The sequence below is a fragment of the Hemiscyllium ocellatum genome, chromosome 35, assembly GCF_020745735.1.
Source record: "Hemiscyllium ocellatum isolate sHemOce1 chromosome 35, sHemOce1.pat.X.cur, whole genome shotgun sequence".
In the NCBI taxonomy this organism is placed as follows: domain Eukaryota; kingdom Metazoa; phylum Chordata; class Chondrichthyes; order Orectolobiformes; family Hemiscylliidae; genus Hemiscyllium; species Hemiscyllium ocellatum.
This window is the reverse complement of record NC_083435.1, coordinates 4,671,424-4,691,637: the sequence shown is the minus strand read 5'-3', so window position 1 is coordinate 4,691,637 and position 20,214 is coordinate 4,671,424. Positions and strand designations below refer to the sequence as shown.

At 48.3% G+C, this 20,214-nt stretch overlaps 1 long non-coding RNA gene across 1 annotated transcript; it reads right to left on the bottom strand.

The window, feature by feature from the left end:
- Positions 1 to 4,247: 4,247 nt before the first annotated feature.
- Positions 4,248 to 19,963, bottom strand: LOC132832447 (uncharacterized). Its single transcript, XR_009646941.1, has 3 exons — positions 19,902 to 19,963; positions 19,314 to 19,409; positions 4,248 to 6,665 (listed from the first exon to the last, which is right to left on the bottom strand). It is a non-coding gene; the product is annotated as an uncharacterized LOC132832447 (long non-coding RNA).
- Positions 19,964 to 20,214: the final 251 nt, after the last annotated feature.

Here is a 20,214-nt window from a genome sequence, read left to right as displayed (position 1 = left end):
CAGATATCCTAAATCGAGTCCCATTTGCCAGTATTTGGCCCATATCCCTCTAAACCTGTCCTATTCATATACCCATCCAGGAGCCTTTTAAATGTTGTCATTGTACCAGCCTCTACCATTTCCTCTGGCAACTCATTCCATGCACTCACCATTTACTGTGTGAAAAAACTGCTCCTTAGGTCTCTTTCAAATCTTTCTCCTCTCACCTTGAACCTATGCTTCCGGTTCTCCCACCCAAGGGAAAAGACCTTGTCTATTTATCTGCCATTCATATCTCATTCACATACAAAAGAAGACATAATCATTACAGTTGTAGAGTCAGAGATATATACAGCACAGAAACAGACTCTTCGGTCTAATCTGTCTATGCTGACCAGATAGAGGTCGACCTGATGCTCCTGACCGTGACTTCAAATAGCTTCCACTGAGGACGTCCTGCAGGCAACAATTCTTTTTATTTCAAAAGTACTGTTTATTCACAAAATGCATCTAATACATAATCCCTGAAGCAGCTCTGATCTGTACAGTTGACTTCCCCACCTCCTGGTGCTGCCTGGCTTGCTCCAGCTTCCTGGATCTGCAGTTTTTTTTTGTTTCTCATCTGTTCTGTGCAGGAGCATATGAACAAACAAACAAACATTAGAGTTTGACTCTACCCAACAATCAAACCAAAGACTTTTCTTCCCTGTGAAAGACCACATTGACATATATGTGAGACACTGTGAGGGCCCTATAACTGAACGGACCCCCAATTACCTTCAGCAGAAAATACCTCAGACAGTGGTCTTTCCCCACTGCCCCTTGGCAGCAGCTGCCCCAAGCTTTAGTGCATCCCTCAGCACGTAGTCCCATACCTTGGAATGTGCCAGTCTGTAACACTCAGTTGGGGTTCACTCCTTGTTCTGAGTCAGAAGTCACACAACACTAATTTATAGTCCAACAGGTTTATTTAAAATCACAAGCTTTCAGGGCACTGCTCCTTTGTCAGGTGAAGTGCAGGGAAGCGCGTAGGCACAGGAAGTAGAAATGGAGAGATCATTTCAAGATAATTCCAGTTAATTAAGATTACATGTCAGAAGATCATACAAATGCTGAGAGTGGAACATGGACAGGCTGAATAACAAGTCTTTGCAGATCAAAACTGTCAGATGGTGGGAGTAAAGTGTCAGCAGCTGAATAACAAGTGAAGGGGTGACCTATAATATGATGAATGGAGGCAAGAGATAATTGCAAAGAAATCAAATATAAGGTGGTGCTGGAGACAAACAAAATCGCTGGAATAACAGTGATAGGTATAAGACTCTAACTTTAAGGGTTTATCCAAAGTAATAAGTCATCCAGACTGTACAAACTAATTAAGGTAGGGAGATCATAACAGGTTATGAAGGTGATAGTGTCAGGACAGAACAGTGAGGAAGGTTTTACAGATGTGGTGGGGTTACAAATCATGTGACATGAACCCAAAATCATGGTTGAGATTGTTTTCATGGGTATGGCTATCAGTTTCTGCTTGGCGATTCTGTGTTGTTGTGTATCTCGAAAGCTGCCTTGGAGGATGCTTACCAGAAGATCGAAGTCTGAATGTCCTTGACCACTGAAGTGTTCCCGACTGGGATGGAATGCTCCTGCCTGGAGAAAGTTGGGTGGTGTCCATTCACCCGTTGTCATAGCGACACTGCCAGTGTGCCAGGGGTGGGCTGGATCTGGGATGGGAATGGCTGGTGATGGTATCTGCGATATCAGGGGTCGGAGTTGCCACCATCTGCCACAATATCATCTTGAATGGTCCCTGCTCTAATTCTGTTTAATACCAGCCCTGAGAAACCTCTCGGTATGTTCTGATCAGAAGAACACAAGAAGCAGAAGCAGGAGAGGCCATCTGGCCCCTCAAAGATGCTCCACCAGAAGGTATGGATTCCACTCCACTTACCTTCCTACTCACCATAACTCTTCATTCTTGCACTGTTTAAAAATCTAACCATGTTTGCCTTAAAAAACATTCAATGCAGTACGCTCGACTACTTCACTGGGCTGAGAATCCACAGAGGGACGACTGAAATATTAGCTATATCCTTTTTTTCAATCAATTGTGGAATGTGTGCGTTGCTGTCTGGGCCCTGAATTTATTGCCCATCTGAAGTTGCTCCTCTTCTGACAGTGGGAATAAGCTGCCTTCCTGAATTGTTGCAGTCCACCTGCTGTAGTTAGACTCACAATGCTCTGAAGCAGAGAATTCCAGGATTTTGACCCAGTGACACTGAAGGAATTGTGGCATATTTCCAAGTCAGGATGGGGAGTGGCTCGGAGGGGAACTTGTAGGGAGTGGTGTTCCCTTGTAGCTACTGCCCATGTCTTTCAAGATAGAAGTGGTAATGGGTTTGGAAGATGGTGACTGAGGATTTTTCATGCATTTCTGCAGTGCATCTTGTAGATGCTGCTACTGATTGTCGGTGGTGGAGGGAGTGGATATTTATGGATGTGGCCCCAACCAAGTGGTCTGCTTTGTCCATGAACTCATTTCAATGACAATGAGTTCATGTGCAGGCTAAAGATAGCACACTGATCACTTTTAGACTCAATTGTTATTGCTATTGAGTAAATACTGAAGGAATTGGGACTGTTTATGTTGTCTTTGATATGTATGATAATACTGAGTTAATTACTTTAAAAAGTTTTGAGTTGTAACTAACGCTGTGATCACATTACGAGACAGTTTTATTACTGCACTCTAATCACTGTGCTCAGTTTATCACTTGGAATTGATCAAAGTTTATTTTCAGTAACGTTAACTGTTTCTGAAGATATTGTAACAAGGGAAGTTGAATTCTGCTTAGTTCTTGGAAAATGAAGGGGAGATTTATCAGAGGGTTTCTGAATTATGGTGGGGTTCTCACAGAATGACCAGGGAGAAAGCATTTCTTCTGGATGTAGAATCAGTAACCCGAGGATGCAGGATTAAGAACATTGAGGTTTCAGAGTGGTGTTGTTGTGATCTGGAATGTAATGCTTGTAACAATGTCCCAAAGAGAGAACGACACAAAGTGGAAACGCATCCAGAACAATGAGGGGGGAGAAAACAAATTAAAAATCTCTGTCAAAGAGCTGTCATAGGCACGGAAGGCCAAATGGCCTCCTTTCCTGCATCAGGCCATGAATGTACTTGCTTTTAGCTTGAATCACTTCCTTTCTCCCGTTCTCCCCTTCCCCACCCCCCACATGATTGGGATTCACTCTCAGTGAGAGAGGGTTACAGGACCTTGGGGATGCAATGGGATCCCTGATACATTTAGGGAATGTGAAATCTACACCAGGAATACTTGCTCCACTATCACCCCAACACAGATGCACAGCACTAACTATATCAGTTAATCAATAATGAGGGGCCTTGTGCTGGTAACTTTGTTGTGAATAATGAGCTGGTAGATAAGGAAGACTTTAACTCAATACCTTAGGCTGGAATAAAGCTGGTGATGTGGTGAAGACATTGTATAAAATTTGCCCTCGATGTAATGGACAAGCAATTTGAGATCTGCACGCTTTGCATACATATGCAGAAGAGGTTTAAATCCACACTCTCATTTGCCTGCCTAAATCACACATCATCCGAAACCAGGAAAACGTGTGGGAACTGATTTAAGTTCATCCATCATTACATTAATGCACCAACAAACACTGCGCCATTAATGCAACAAGAACCAGCAATAATTCAAAATCGAACCAGTCTGTTAATTGAAGGACCAGGCCACATACCAATACCCTAACAGGAACATTTTCACAAACTGCCTGGTATTCTGATAGCTTGTACAGCATGGGAAAGCTAACCCAAGGATATACAGCCACCACTGGTCCAGTTGTTCACTTTTACATTTGCAGTTAGCGTATGTTGTCCACGAAGCACTAAACGTTGACCATTGACGGCAACAGTTTGAAAGCTGCCAGTGAGACCATGTTGAGGGATCACTTTATGTTGGGCTGTATCCATCCTCCATATCGTAGCTGGTCAGGGCACACTGAACACCAGCAACAACCACCAAGTAAATCCCATCTCATTAATGTTCAATTACCCTCTGTGTACTTCAACTCTTCGGGGTCTCTGAGTGAATGGAGATTACAGAATGTGCTGAATGAGCATCGCTGGCAGTTTAAACAAAGCTGTAGGTCAGACAGAGGCTGGGAACAACTGAATAAGTGACTCAGGAGGAGGGGTCCTGTTACAAAGAATGGTGCTACCACATTTATACTGGCTAGCACGCATTGTGAGGAACTGGAGTAACCAGACACATCTGCCCCCTGTAAACAGTGGAGGAATTGTATAAAATGCTGTTGATTTATCTATATCTCCAATCATGAAATAACAATTCAGCGGACACGTTTTGCTACACCTGGACAACTGTATTCCCTCGGTGACACTGACAAGGAAGGTCTAAAAGGTGCAGTGAGGATGTGGGACGTTTCAATGATGTGAATAATAGAAGTATTTAAGGGGAAAGAGATCGGGGTAAATGACTGGAAGGTTATAAGAATACACCAACAGAATGAGGAAAAGTAGTGTGCGCTGAGTGTTAGCCTTGGCAAAGTCCAGGAGGTTCAAATGGTCAGCTTTGTTGTTGTAAAACACAATGTTATTGGATTAGTTTTGTGAGCTGAGAGGCCTGGTCTGGTCTGCCCCTCCATATTGTTTGGAACCGAGAGGGGGGAGCAGGGGAACTGGGAGGGGTTTAAATTGGTTGCAGTTTCATTGTCAAGAGAAAAGGAAATCTGTTATCTCCCAGTACACCCCAACCAACCAGGCCTCTCACCTTCCATAACCCTCTTGGCATTTTGTTAGAAACTTTCTCTCCTGAAAAATGAAACACCACCTGCTCTGCTGACAGAGTCTTGTTTGTGTGCTGCATAGAGCCATTTGCTGAGGCCATCAGGAAGGATGGGAGCCTGAGAGGGGTGACTATTCCGGGCAGCGGGGGCCTGCAGGTTAAGGCCTCCCTGTAGATGGATGACGTCGCCGTTCTCTGCTCGGATCCGCTGTGTGCACAGACTCCTGTGCATCTGTGACCAGTTCGAACGGGCCTCGGGGGCCAAGGTAAACCGAGGCAAGAGCGAGGCCATGCTCTTCGGGAACTGGGCCGACCAATCCTCGATCCCCTTCACCGTCAGGACCGACCACCTGAAGGTGCTGGGGATTTGGATCGGGGGGGCTGGGGCGTGCGCCAAGTCTTGGGAGGAGCGTATCAGTAAAGTGAGGCAGAAACTGGGCAGATGGAGGCTACGGTCGCTCTCCATCGCGGGAAAAAAACCTGGTCATCAGGTTTGAAGCACTGTCAGTGTTGTTATATGTGGCACAGGTCTGGCCTATTCCCAGAACCTGTGCCTCTGCAGTCTGGAGAGGGATGCAGTGGTGTTTGTCGAGGTTCATCCCAAGCAGCGCCGTGACGCGAGACTCCGTGCTCTACGGCCTGTTCCCCGGGACGCACACCGAGACGAACATCAACTGCGCCTGGAGGACCATCAACTCGGTGAAGGACGCTCTCTGGGTGGTCCGAAACATGTTGATCTTCCAGCTGAAGGAGTTGACCCTGACTGAGTGTTGCGGACTGACACATTCCAAGGCCCAGGACTACGTGTTGAGGGACGCGCTGAAGCTTGGGGCAGGTGCTACCAAGGCGCAGTGGGGAAAGACCACCGTGTAATGTCTGCCCGCCTAAGAAGAACAGGGGGCCCATGCAGTAAGTGGGCTCCGCTGACACCTCAGGTAAATATGTGGATAGTAAATGAATATAGGAATGATTAATTCTGATCTCTGTATGCAAAGAAATAGAATGTTTACGTATGTAAGGCATGACCAATTGTACAGATCATCCAAATATTTTATGAATAAAGTATATTTTTGAAATAAAAAACAGTTTGCAAATATTCTCCCTGAAACTGCAGCGAGAGTCCCCTTTGGGCAGGGTCACTGGATATTTCCAGGACCTCACCCCCTCCCTCCACAGGCAGCATTGACACTTTAGCAGAGGTTTCTGGGACACAAGCCCTGACAGTGGTTGGTGATGGTAGTTGGGGGGGTGCGCAATGGGAGGAACAATATCAAATATCCAACTGAGAAGCTGCAGGCCCTCCCTCCCCCCACACAAAGTCCAGGTGCTGGATTCTCAGCACACCGTGATTGCTCTTGGTCACCTTCAAGCCTGGGGAAGAGAAAGGAGACACTTTCTCCCTGAAGTTGGCGTGGAAAGTGAACAGATGGGAAAAGAGATCTGCATCATAAAAGGAAACTCTTCCTCCTTCGTAGCCCAGGTAGATCCCAATCTGGGTAGGGTTACCTCTCACATCGATCACCTTCGGATGATATAGGAAAGCCCTGAAGCTGTCATTCTCCCTATGTATGGTCCAGTAGCCAGGCTTGGGAGACTGACGCAGTTCCCCTTGCAGTTGATGGACTCCTTGGTGACACCCAGGTTCCAGTCTTTGCCATCCCCCCACGTCAACCTGCCAGTGGTGCCTTCCTGATGTGAAGCCATCGGAGCCCAGGATGAAGGCCGCGACGGTGAACATCTCCGGATTGTCAGGAACCACCTTCGGCTTCCCCTTGGACCTTCCTCTGGTTGGGCCACAGAGAGAGAGCTGGGAGCAGGCAGTGGCAGGGTTGAAGGTTAGATTTGACAGTCCTGTAAAAATTACTCAACATTAGAACAAGTTAAGACAAACATGAATTAAAAAAATAATTGTTCCTCTACTGTCAGTTATATATCTTTACAGAAAAATTAGACTGCTCTGTTTGCCTTTACCTGCATTTATATAGCACCCATCAAAAATTTAGGTCAAAGCAAACTGCCTTTTCAGCCAATGGAATGCTTTCCTCACTGCACCCCAATCCCCAATGAAGCAAAGGGGATAGGAAGGAAAATTGGATTTGCACATCAAAAGGTTCAGTGTCTGCATTGCCCGGTCTGAACATACAATAAAACCAGGTTCAAACAAAGCTCTTGAAAGAGAATGTGATCACTATCTGCAAAGGGAAAGATTGTTGGGCTCAGGGGTAATGATGGGGATGTGACATTAGGCGAGATGTCCTTGAAGGATGGGCTGAACGATCTCCCTTCTGTGCTGGAACCATTCAATGATCCTTTGAGGCGTTGTACAGTGTAGGAAAGGTTGCAGTTAATGTGTACACAACAACCTCCCAAAAACAGCAATGCTACAGTTACCAGCACACCCAGGAGATCTCAGATGATTTCACGTCCCCCCTCCCCCACTGCCTGGCCAATAGGGTAGACCGGGCCATAGCTTCAGTTCACCCTGAAAGGTGATGCCTCCAACATGGCAGCACTCCCTCAGAATGGGACCAGGAGAGCCAGCCGAGCTCATGCTCCAGGCTCTGGAATTACAGATGGAACCCACAGAGACTGAGGCAAAGGCACTCCCCACTCAGCTACTGCTGAAGGGCAAAGTGCTGTTGTTGGAGTGCAGTTCCAACAGCCCCAGGCAGTCTCCATTCCAATTCTGAGAGAGTGTGGCCCTCAGTTGAGGCAGGGCTGACTGTAGAGAGGTTAGGTGCCGGCGCATTGGTGCAAGTGTGGAGCGGAGGATCTCCATTCCCCTCAACTCTCCACAGACCAGCAACGGATTATCCCAAAGTGGGGGCAGGACAAACAACTTCACAGCCCCAGCCGGATCAAACCCTCAATGCACTTACACCGAGTCCGAGAGATGTACAGCATGGGAACAGACCCTTCGGCCCAACCAGTCCATGCTGACCAGATTTCCCAACTCAATCTAGTCCCACCTGCCAGCACCCGGCCCATATCCCTCCAAACCCTTCCTATCCATATACCCATCCAAATGCCTTTTAAATGTTACAATTGCACCAGCCTCCACCACATCCTCTGGTAGCTCATTCCATACACGTACCACCCTCTGGGTGAAAAGGTTGTCCCACAGGCAGTTAAAGAGTCACACGTGTTGCTGTGCATCGAGAGTCTCACACACACACGCCAAATGAGCCAATAATCACTGATTTCCTTCTCGAAATGATATTAATCAGACTGTGCTATTTTTTGTTAAAAAGATCATGTGGTTTTCATGGTCATAACTACTTACACTAGATTTTTAGTTTTTATTCCAGATTTAGTTCACTAATTGAATTTAAATTTCCTAGTTGCCCTGGTGTGAACTCCCGTCGCTGTATCATTGCTCTCTTACTCACCCAGTGACCGAACTGTTCCCCAGATCCCAGTTCTGACACTATGCAAGCCTCCAGCTGCAGCTGAGTTATACAGCGTGTACAACACTGTAACAGGATATGCAGCAAAACAGCTCCAAGCTCTTGTTAATGTTCCACCTGCAATTCCTCGTTCCCTTCATCCAGTCCTACCAGCATATCCTTCAATGGCTCCTTTCTGTTCAGAGTCCCCTCAAACCCATTCACCTCCACCAATTCTTTGTACTGACAGGTTCCACCTTCTCCCACTCTCTGCCTTCCTAAGAATTCCCGAAATTCTTCCAACGACATTTATTCATGTCCACCTGACCATCCAAAGCCTCTGGTTCTACTCTCACCTCCAAGCTCCACTCTGGCTCTATGGAGATGACTTTCTGGTCGTCTGTCCACCTCCTCTTTGACAAAGAGCAAAATTAAGAACTGCCTCACCCTGGCCAAAGTTTCCTGACAAGTGTAACCTCCGAATCCACACCGAACAGCAGAGTTAGTGCAAGGTGAACTGACCGATAAGATTGGGATGTGTTTTAATGCAGACATAGTGGCTCCAGTGGTAGTTTACAGCTGTGGCAATTAGCCAGCATCACTCTCGGCCTAGCTTGCCGCCCTTAGTGCTGGAGACCAGTCAAATTCCCCTGGACTGAGTACCCAGCTGTAAAACCGTGCAGAATTCACAGCACAGGACCAGCTCACATGGTCCATTCCATTAAATCAACCCCTCCTGAATTCCTTGAATGGATTATTTCCTGGCCACCCTGGATTACTAACCCCCAATTCTCTATCAGTTACCAGGGGGAGAAAACCTGAACACCAGACCCCATTGCCATGAGACGGAGAGGGGATGTCTATGGGCCACTGGTCTTTATATTTTGGCTGACAGTTTGCAGGCCGCTAACAACCCCAACTGGAATCTGTCCCCGGAAAGGTGAGAGAATGCAGGTTGGTTTCCCAACAGGAAGGTAAGGTGTCCTGCTGTCTTATCTCCTCCTCCATCGTCTTGGTGCTGACATCCAGTGACAACAGGTCTCTGGGGATCTGATCGATCTCCTGCTGTAACTGATGACTCTGTAGGTTCACCTCCTCCTTTAGCTGCTGAAGCAGGGTAGATTCCTCCTTCTAAAGGAAGTTGTGCAGCTTCTCAAAGGTTTTCTTGATGATATTCTGAGTCACATTCAAGGTCCATACAAACGAATGCAGGTGGTACGTTTCACATGCACACAGACTTCATGCTGGATTCACAGCTAATAACCTGACCATGTCTGGGTGTGAATGACGTCCCCCTACCTCACCAAAGATGGCTTTGTTATCAATTTATCGAATCGTAGAGTCATACAGCACAGAAACAGATCCCTTGGTCGAACTCATCCAAACGCCTTAAGATCTAAGCCAGTGACCTCAGACCCAGCCACGGACCCCATTCCGCAGCCACTGAATTAACTCCTTGAGTTTCTCGTTGCCTATGACTTCAACAGATCACCGTGTTGCCATGTCAACATTTCTGTCTCCATCCTGCTGTAATATCCAGAAAGGCTCCATGCCAGCTGGGACAGCAACACCCCATCATCCACTTGGGGATCTTATAACCTTCAGGGTTCAACACGGAGTTTAACAATTTGTACCAAGAACACCTCTTTCTTGTCTATTATCTACCCCAACAATCCCAGGGGCTCTCATGAAATGGGAGAAAGTGGGGACTGCAGATGCTGGAGATCAGAGCTTAAAAATGTGTTGCTGGAAAAGTGCAGCAGGTCAGGCAGCATCAAAGGAGCAGGAGAATTGACATTTCGGGCATAAGCCCTTCTTCAGGAATGAATTGAAGGACTTTTGCCCGAAACGTTGATTCTCCTGCTCCTTTGGTGCTGCCTGACTTGCTGCACTTTTCCAGCAACACATTCTTAAGCTCTCATGAAATGGGTTGCTTTCAGTACAACTATCCAAATTACGTCCACTCACAGCCCCCATTGTCAGCTATCGTGCTTGTCATCTGCTCTATCCTCTTATCAACAATCCCTTTGCTGTCTGCTATTTCCTTTCTCTCTCTCTCTCTCTCTCTCTCTCTCTCTCTCTCTCTCTCTAAGCTCCCTCTCCAACTATCTGCTCACTCTTTTACTCTCACACCTCTGGCCCCATCATCAGCATAAACACCACCTTCTCTGAGCTGCTTCTAGTTCTGGACAAGAGTCACTGGCCCTGCCAGACCTGCTGAGTTTCTCCAGCCATTTCTGTTTTTTGTCAGAACTGTTTCCTCTCCCTGGGAAATGTCTGAGTCTGAATCAGGCGGTTACCTCTGCTGGCAGCAAGTCCCTGGTTGAGCCTAAGCCGAGCTTCCAACGACATTCCCAAGGCAGAGTACTTCCACCTTAAACACAATCACCAATCTCCATCTGCTGCTGAAACCCTCAGGCAGGATGATATTAAATCGCCAGACCCGATTATCCCGAATCTTTCCAGTCTTCAGCTCTCCGTACTCCTACAGCTCATACAAACCGTTTTGGCCCATGAACTAATCTGCATCAAATTTAGTTTTCCCATCCCCCCTGTTGGGGATAATCTGTTATCGGGGTACCCACACTGGGGCTAGGGAGGGAAGCACCATTACTAGAACAGACATTGTCAGGTAATAGCTAAACCACAGCCATGTGGGATAAACCCAGCAGCTGCAGGACTGTCTGCCTGAGGCCACATTCCTCAGTGATTAGATCATGTCCGTCAGTTTCAGACCATCCTGTTAAGAACTCATTGCTAATAAAGGAAACCGGTAACTATCGGATAGTGTAAATTGCACCGATACAACACTTAATCGATAAAGTACCTGTTAATGTCTTTTGCTGACGTAAAACTCCATCGGAACTTATGTTAAATGATAATACCTGTTGATTCAACTATGGAGAACTATTGAAAACGCCTAGACTGTCAGACGCATAGCAATGAGGAAACTCTTCCAAACAGTGGACTATTGAATTGTAAGATTGGAAACTGCCAAGCCCAGGATGCCTGCCCATTGTCCAGCACAGCAGGAGCTGGACAGGTATCTCGGTGCAACCAATAGAGACACTGATCCCTTCACAGACAGGTGAACAGACCAATGGGAGAACCGAACGAGGGGAACCTGACCGGGAACTCGAGGAAGCGTGAAGTATAACTGCACCAGATCCGAAGAGGAAGACAGAACGTCTTCTCCAACGAATTGCATGCTGTAGAATTCGTTGTATAGTTTGCCAGTCTTGATTCTGTAATAAACGGTGTTTTGCTCCAAACTTTAGAAGCCGGTGTGATCTCTCCTTCCAAAGAACACATGGAGACGAGACCCTGCGGGGCCGTCCCAACACCCCCCTGGTACTTGCTGAGTTCTAGTCCATTGACAGTTCCATTTCAAATTTCTTATCGAGGTCAAATCTCTCATCCCTCCATCAACTCAGTCACTGCCTCCAACTCTGGCCAACTTGTCCATCACTAATTTTGTTCACTCCACCACTGACAAATGTAGATATGGTAAATAGCAAAGGTCTTTTTTCCAGGGAAGGGGAGTTCAAAATTAGAGGGCGTAGATTTACGATGTGGGGAAAGATAGAAAAGGGTCCTAAGGGGCAACTTTTTTCACACAGAGGGTGGTCCGTGTATGGAATGAGCTGCCAGAGGAAGTGGTGGAGGCTGGTACAGTTACAAGTTTAAAAGGCATTTGTACAGGAGATTGGTTCCACTTTAGGATGGATCCTATGAAAACGGAAAGGTATCAGAGAAGATCTCCAAGGATGTTCCACAGTTGGAGAATGAGAGCTACAGAGAGAGGCTGAGTAGGCTGGGGCTGTTTTCCCAGCAGCATCCGAGACGGAGAGGTGATCTTAGCAAAGTTCATAAAATCATGAGGGGCATGGATAGGTGAATAGTCAAGGTCTTTTCCCCAGGGTTGGAGAATCCAAAACTACAGGACAGTGGCTTTAGATGAAAGGGGAAAGACTTTCACACAGAGGGTGGTGCGAGTATGAAATGAGCTTCCAAAGTAAGTACAATTACAACATTTATAAGGTACCTGGATGGGTACATGAATAAGTAGGGATTAAGAGGGACAAATGCAGGCAGATGAGACGAGAGTAATTCAGGATACCTAGGCAGCATGGATGAGTTGGATCGAAGGGTCCGTTTCTCTGCTGTACAGCTCTGTGGCTAAGTGAGTCAAGTCAATATTGTTTTCAATAATTGAAAGTTCCATAACCAGACAGCACAGATTTAAGCTGTGACAACCATAGGGGACCTGAGGTAGGAATCAGGATCAGTCTGCCTGAGATAATTGTGATGATAGTTTCAACTAGGAGAAAGTGAGGTCTGCAGATGCTGGAGATCAGAGCTGGAAAATGTGTTGCTGGAAAAGCGCAGCAGGTCAGGCAGCATCCAAGGAGCAGGAGAATCGACGTTTTGGGCATAAGCCCTTCTTCAGGAGGGCTTATGCCCGAAACATCGATTCTCCTGCTCCTTGCTTGATGCCTGATGTGCTGCGCTTTTCCAGCAACACATTTTTCAGCTCTGATAGTTTCAACAAACAGTCTTTATGTAATTCAGGTCAGGAGGTTCTATCACAGCAGGAGGCTGTACTGGGATGGGAGCAGATGGTCACGTTGCAGTGGTTGGGGGTGTTGGAGTGTAGGGGCAGGGGGGTGGTGCAGGGTCACCCATGGGAGAGGCTAATGCTCCCAGTGACTCATGAGAGAAGTGGGAAACCTTGCAGGATACCAGGCAACGCACATCCCTGGCTATCTTTGGGAAGAAGACCTGCAAGAGACATGACAGGTTTCAGGCTAAAGTAACTGAGATGACCACTATCGTTGAAGCCAAGCATGTCGCCCTAGCTGAGTACAAGGGTCAGCTAGGGGGGTACTCTGCAGATTCTCAGGGCTGCCAGGAGCAAGGTTCAGCAGACTGCCAGGCATTGTGTTAATGAGTACCAGACAGTGATAAGTGAGGAAACTCAGACAGCCGTTATAATGGGGAACATTAGGGGAACGTACAAAAGCATTAAAGCGGCACTAGGACCAGCTCAGAGCAAGAAACCCCCCTTCAAATCCTCTACTGAGGAAGTAATCACAAAAAAAGGCCAGCAGATGGAGAGGTAGGTTGAACACTATTCTGATCTCTATCCCAAAGAGTATACTGCGTCCGCTTCAGCACTTGATGCCATCATGTGCCTGCCAACCATGGAGAAGCTAGACGCAGAGCCATCAGCAGAAGAGCTCAGCAAGGCCATTGAGAGCCTGGCCTCAGTTAAGGGCCCAGGTTGCGATGGGATTCCTCCTGATCTGATCGAGTACTGCACGACTAGCTTATTAGTCCCATTGCATGAAGTCCTCTGTCAGGGCTGGCAAGAGGAGCTGTACCGCAGGCCATGAGGAATGCTAAGATCATTGCCATTGACAAGAACAAGGGCGAGAGACGTTACTGCAACAACTACAGAGGCATCTCTCTCCTCAACACTGTCGGCAAAGCCTTTGCTCGGGTCATTTTGACTCGCCTGCAGAAACTGGCAAAACATGTGCTCTCAGAGTCACAGTGTGGCTCCTGAGCTAAAAGGTCAACATTAGACATGATCTTCTCCCTTCGCCAGCTGCAAGAGAGGTGCAGAGAACAGACAATGCCCCTGAATGTCACTTTCATTGACCTCACCAAGGTGTTTGACCTGGTTTTTCCAAGGTTCTCCTGAGGATCAGCTGCCCCCTGAAACTGTTGAGCATGATGAAATCCTTCCACAGGAACATGAAGGGGACAGTGCAGTTCAACGGCAGCCGTCTCAGTCCTTCAACATCCGCAGCAGCGGTACGTGCGGCACTCATCAGGGACATTTATTTGCCAATGATGCTGCAGTTGCTACAAACACCCAGCAGGAACTCCAGTCACTGATTGTTATGGCATGGGGTAAACCCACCTGCTAAATTTAAAACCAGCAACACAGAAAAGATTTATCCCATGCAGTAATCTGTAAAAATCTGAGTGGCTGGCAATGCGACAAATACCTCACCAGCTCTGCTTACCAACTTAGACTAAACTAGCATTACCCATACATTCTGACCACTCTATCTGCCAAGCCAATTTTTCAAATGAAATAAAGAAAGCTTCAACATTTTTTTCATTAAAATGTGCCAGAGTCTTGACATATTTATATATATCACTACCTTCTCCTTTAATCTCCATCCTGTCAACTTGACTTTGCTGACTAAGTTGCAACTTCTCAAGTTCAAATCGCTCTCTCTTCCTCTCTCCCTTTCCTTTCTCTCTCTTTGCTCAGCAAAGCACCTTTTCTCTCTTTTTCTTCTCTCTCCCTCGTTCGCTTTCTCTTTCCCTCTCTTTTTCCTATCTCTCCCTTTATCTTCTAACTCCATTTTCCTCAATTGTTATTTAAGTTTTTCTACCTCTACTACACTTGTCTGTTTCTCTGACACACCTAGTGTTTGAGTAATTCCCTGATGATTTCAGTTTTACTTTTGTCCTGGGTTAAACCCAAATCTAACTTCTTTGCTAATTCCAAAAGTATGGCCTTTTTGTTTTCCTTCTAAACTTCCTTGGCAAATCTGAGAATCATCTTCAAATCCCAGAACCTCTTTAGCAATTTTAAGAGCCATTTGTCTCACTTTTAATTTAATCAACCACAAGGCCATACAGAGAGTCACAGAGATGTACATCACGGAAACAGACCCTTCGGTCCAACCTGTCCAGGCCGACCAGATATCCCAACCCAATCTAGTCCTACCTGCCAGCACCCGGCCCAGATCCCTACAAATCCTTCCTATCCATATACCCATCCAAATGCCTCTTAAATGTTGCAATTGTACCAGCCTCCACCACTTCCTCTGGCAGCTCACTCCATACCCGTACAACCCTCTGTGTTAAAAAGTTGACCCAGAGGTCTCTTTTATATCTTTCCCCTCTCATCCTAAACCTATGCCCTCTAGTTCTGGACTCCGTAGGAAGTTTTGCTGAACAAAGAGACCTTGGAGTGCAGGTTCATAGCTCCTTGAAAGTCAAGTCATAGGTAGATAGGATAGTGAAGAAGGCGTTTGGTATGATTTCCTTTATTGGTCAGAGTATTGAGTACAAATGTTGGGAGGTCATGTTGCAACTGTACAGGACTTTGGTTCGGGCCACTTTTGGAATATTGCGTACAATTCTGGTCTTCTTCCTATCCGAAAGATGTTGTGAAACTTGAAAGGGTTCAGAAAAGATTTACAAGGATGTTGCCAGGGTTGGAGGATTTGAGCTATAGGGAGAGGCTGAACAGGCTGGGGTTGTTTTCCCTGGAGTGTCGGAGGCTGAGGGGTGACCTTATAGAGATTTACAAAATTATGAGGGACATGGCTAGGATAAATAGGCAAAGAGTTTTCCCTGGGGTTGAGGAGTCCAGAACTAGAGGGGATAGGTTTAGGGCGAGAGGGGAAAGACATAAAAGAGACCTAAGGGGCTACTTTTTCACACAGAGGGTGGTAAGGGTATGGAATGAGAGGTCCTGGACCTCCTTCACTGCCGCTCCCTCACCACCAGACACCTGGAGGAAGAACGCCTCATCTTCTGCCTCGGAACACTTCAACCCCAGAGCATCAATGTGGACTTCAACAGCTTCCTCATTTCCCCTTCCCCCACCTCACCCTAGTTTCAAACTTCCAGCTCAGCACTGTCCCCATGACTTGTCCGGACTTGTCCGACCTGCCTATCTCCTTTTCCACCTATCCACTCCACCCTCTCCTCCCTGATCTCTCACCTTCATCCCCTCCCCCACTCACCCATTGCACTCGATGCTACTTTCTCCCCACCCCCACCCTCCTCTCGCTTATCTCTCCACGCTTCAGGCTCACTGCCTTTATTCCTGATGAAGGGCTTTTGCCCGAAACGTCGATTTCGCTGCACTTTGGATGCTGCCGGAACTGCTGTGCTCTTCCAGCACCCCTAATCCAAAATATGAAATGAGCTGCCAGAGGAAGTGGTGGAGGCTGGTAAAATTGCAACATTTAAGAGGCATTTGGATGGGTATATGAATAGGAAGGGTTTGGAGGGATATGGGCCGGGTGCTGGCAGGTGGGTCTAGATTGGGTTGGGATATCTGGTCGGCATGGACGGGTTGGACTGAAGGGTCTATTTCTGTGCTGTAAGGACGTCTGCATGAGGGACTTGAAGGTACTTGTTATCATTACAGAGTCCTGGGAAAGGCTTGCAGCTGACCACACGAGATGTAGCAGCACCCTGAACCAACACCTCAAAACAGGGGAAAAGCAGCTGATGAGCACTGCAGCAGACAAACGGTCACCAAGGAAGGAGTGCAGCAGATCAACGACCACATATAGATGTGACCTGTGTGACTGGGACTGTCACCCCAGGATGAGGTTTTTCAGTCACAAGCGACATTGCTTCAGGGAAGCAGAAAGCCAGAACAACGAGGGTGTGACCCTAGGTCAGCTGCAAATGTGTTGCTGGTCAAAGCACAGCAGGCCAGGCAGCATCTCAGGAATAGAGAATTCGACGTTTCGAGCATAAGCCCTTCATCAGGAATAAGAGAGAGAGAGCCAAGCCGGCTGAGATAAAAGGTAGGGAGGAGGGACTAGGGGGAGGGGCGATGGAGGTGGGATAGGTGGAAGGAGGTCAAGGTGAGGGTGATAGGCCGGAGTGGGGTGGGGGCGGAGAGGTCAGGAAGAGGATTGCAGGTTAGGAGGGCGGTGCTGAGTTGAGGGAACCGACTGAGACAAGGTGGGGGGAGGGGAAATGAGGAAGCTGGAGAAATCTGAATTCATACCTTGTGGTTGGAGGGTTCCCAGGCGGAAGATGAGGCGCTCCTCCTCCAGCCGTCGTGTAGTTGTGTTCTGCCGGTGGAGGAGTCCAAGGACCTGCATGTCCTCGGTGGAGTGGGAGGGGGAGTTAAAGTGTTGAGCCACGGGGTGATTGGGTTGGTTGGTTCGGGCGGCCCAGAGGTGTTCTCTGAAGCGTTCCGCAAGTAAGCGGCCTGTCTCACCAATATAGAGGAGGCCACATCGGGTGCAGCGGATGCAATAGATGATGTGTGTGGAGGTACAGGTGAACTTGTGGCGGATATGGAAGGATCCCTTGGGGCCTTGGAGGGAAGTGAGTGTGGAGGTGTGGGCGCAAGTTTTACATTTCCTGCGGTTGCAGGGGAAGGTGCCGGGGGTGGAGGTTGGGTTGGTGGGGGGTGTGGATCTGACAAGGGAGTCACGAAGGGAGTGGTCCTTGCGGAACGCTGATAGGGGAGGGGAGGGAAATATATCCTTGGTGGTGGGGTCTGTTTGGAGGTGGCGGAAATGGCGGCGGATAATACGTTGTATGCGCAGGTTGGTGGGGTGGTAGGTGAGAACCAGTGGGGTTCTGTCTTGGTGGCGGTTGGAGGAGCGGGGCTCAAGGGCGGAGGAGCGGGAAGTGGAGGAGATGCGGTGGAGGGCATCGTCGATCACGTCTGGGGGGAATCTGCGGTCCTTGAAGAAGGAGGCCATCTGGGTTGTGCGGTGTTGGAATTGGTCCTCCTGGGAGCAGATGCGGCGGAGACGAAGGAATTGGGAATATGGGATGGCGTTTTTACAGGGGGCAGGGTGGGAGGAGGTGTAGTCCAGGTAGCTGTGGGAGTCAGTCGGTTTATAATAGATGTCTGTGTTGAGTCGGTCGCCCGAGATAGAAATGGAAAGGTCTAGGAAGGGGAGGGAGGAGTCTGAGACAGTCCAGGTGAATTTCAGGTCGGGATGGAAGGTGTTAGTAAAGTTGATGAACTGTTCAACCTCCTCGTGGGAGCACGAGGCAGCGCCGATACAGTCATCGATGTAGCGGAGGAAAAGGTGGGGGGTGGTGCCAGTGTAGTTGCGGAAGATGGACTGTTCCACATATCCTACGAAGAGGCAGGCATAGCTGGGGCCCATGCGGGTGCCCATGGCAACTCCTTTAGTTTGGAGGAAGTGGGAGGATTGAAAAGAGAAGTTATTCAGGGTGAGGACCAGTTCAGTCAGTCGAAGGAGGGTGTCAGTGGAAGGGTACTGGTTAGTGCGGCGGGAAAGGAAGAAGCGGAGGGCTTTGAGTCCTTCGTGATGGGGGATGGAGGTGTACAGGGACTGGATGTCCATAGTGAAAATAAGGCGTTGGGGACCGGGGAAGCGAAAATCCTGGAGGAGGTGGAGGGCGTGGGTGGTGTCCCGAACGTAGGTGGGGAGTTCTTGGACTAAAGGGGACAGGACCGTGTCGAGGTATTGGGAGATGAGTTCGGTGGGGCAGGAGCAGGCTGAGACAATGGGTCGGCCGGGGCAGGCAGGTTTGTGGATTTTGGGCAGGAGGTAGAAACGGGCGGTGCGGGGTTGTGGGACTATGAGGTTGGAGGCGGTGGATGGGAGATCCCCTGAGGTGATGAGGTCCTGGATGGTCTGGGAGATGATGGTTTGGTGGTGGGAGGTGGGGTCGTGGTCAAGGGGGCGATAAGAGGAGGCGTCCGCGAGCTGGCGTTTGGCTTCAGCGGTGTACAGGTCAGTGCGCCAAACTACCACCGCGCCTCCCTTGTCTGCGGGTTTGATGGTGAGGTTGGGATTGGAGCGGAGGGAGTGGAGGGCTGCACGTTCTGAGGGTGAGAGGTTGGAGTGGGTGAGAGGGGTGGACAGGTTGAGTCGGTTGATGTCACGGCGGCAGTTGGCTATAAAGAGGTCGAGGGCGGGTAGGAGGCCTGCACGGGGTGTCCAGGTGGATGGGGTGTGTTGGAGGCGGGAGAAGGGGTCGTCAGAGGGTGGGCGGGAGTCTTGGTTGTGAAAGTAGGCACGGAGGCGAAGGCGGCGGAAGAATTGTTCAATATCTCGCCGCGTGTTGAACTCATTAATCCGAGGGCGTAGGGGAACGAAGGTGAGGCCCCTGCTGAGGACTGATTTTTCATCCTAGGTCAGCCAGGACCAAAAGAAGCCTCACAAATATTTAATGGGGGGGAGTATATTCAGGGTATGGGGAAAAGGGCCAGTACAGATACACTGGTTCTCCTCTACTATATAATCCAGCCATTCTGAATCATCACACACACAAACAGAGTTTAAGACTTCAACATAACTAAGCAGTGTCAGATCGCAAGGTAGAAAAAGGGGACCTGCCTTACCAAGGTGTCCTCCAACAGACCTTCAAGTTTCCTTTTCGCCACGTTGCGCTTTTCAAGCAAGGTTTACAGTTTGATCACAGACTTCTGAAGTTGTGCCTAAGGGGGGAAAAAGAATCAAATGACAGCATACTAAGGTTCTGAAGGAGAAGATGCAACAGGAACTTAGAACGTGATTTTTATGGTCACAGAACAGGACTTTTAAATTCAGAAGTAAGTATGTCTAGTCAGAAACAGTCAAGAAACTGTCATCCTCAGAGATTTCAACACTGACTCCAATGCCATGAAATGCCAGGTCACATGTGAGCGAGGAAACTTCCTCAGGATTACACCTCACCAGCTCTCCCAGATGAGGGATTGCCACTTTGTGTTTACCACCACTTAGAGGACGCACTGAATGTGGCAAGGACACAGAATGTACTTGGTTGAGGGTGGGGGTCACACACATGCCAATGACCATCACCAAGAATGGTTCAACAGTAAAACTACTGACTAGGTTGGCCAAGTCCTAAAGGATAATGTCGCTAAACTGAGACTCTGTGGCAAATTGTGATCAACAGGAGGGAAAAACATACTCGACCTCATCCTCACCAATGTGCCAGCTGCAGATGGATCTGTCTATGGCAGTATCGGGAGCACTGACCACTACACAGTCTTTCTGGAGATGGAGCCGTTTGATGAGGAACTGGAACATCAGCTTAGGTCCGGTCAATCACACGGGCAAGTCTCAAACTCCGGATTTTGAGTGTGACCTCCAGCGATACCAGGTTGAGACTTGAAACAGAGATGGGCAGGTGCCTGCTGGTGTGCAACAAATGCAAACCCAATGTGAAGCAGGATACGTGTGTGTCCGGGGAAGGGCATGTTCTGGTGATATTAGTGTCACGGAGAGCCTGGTGTGCAC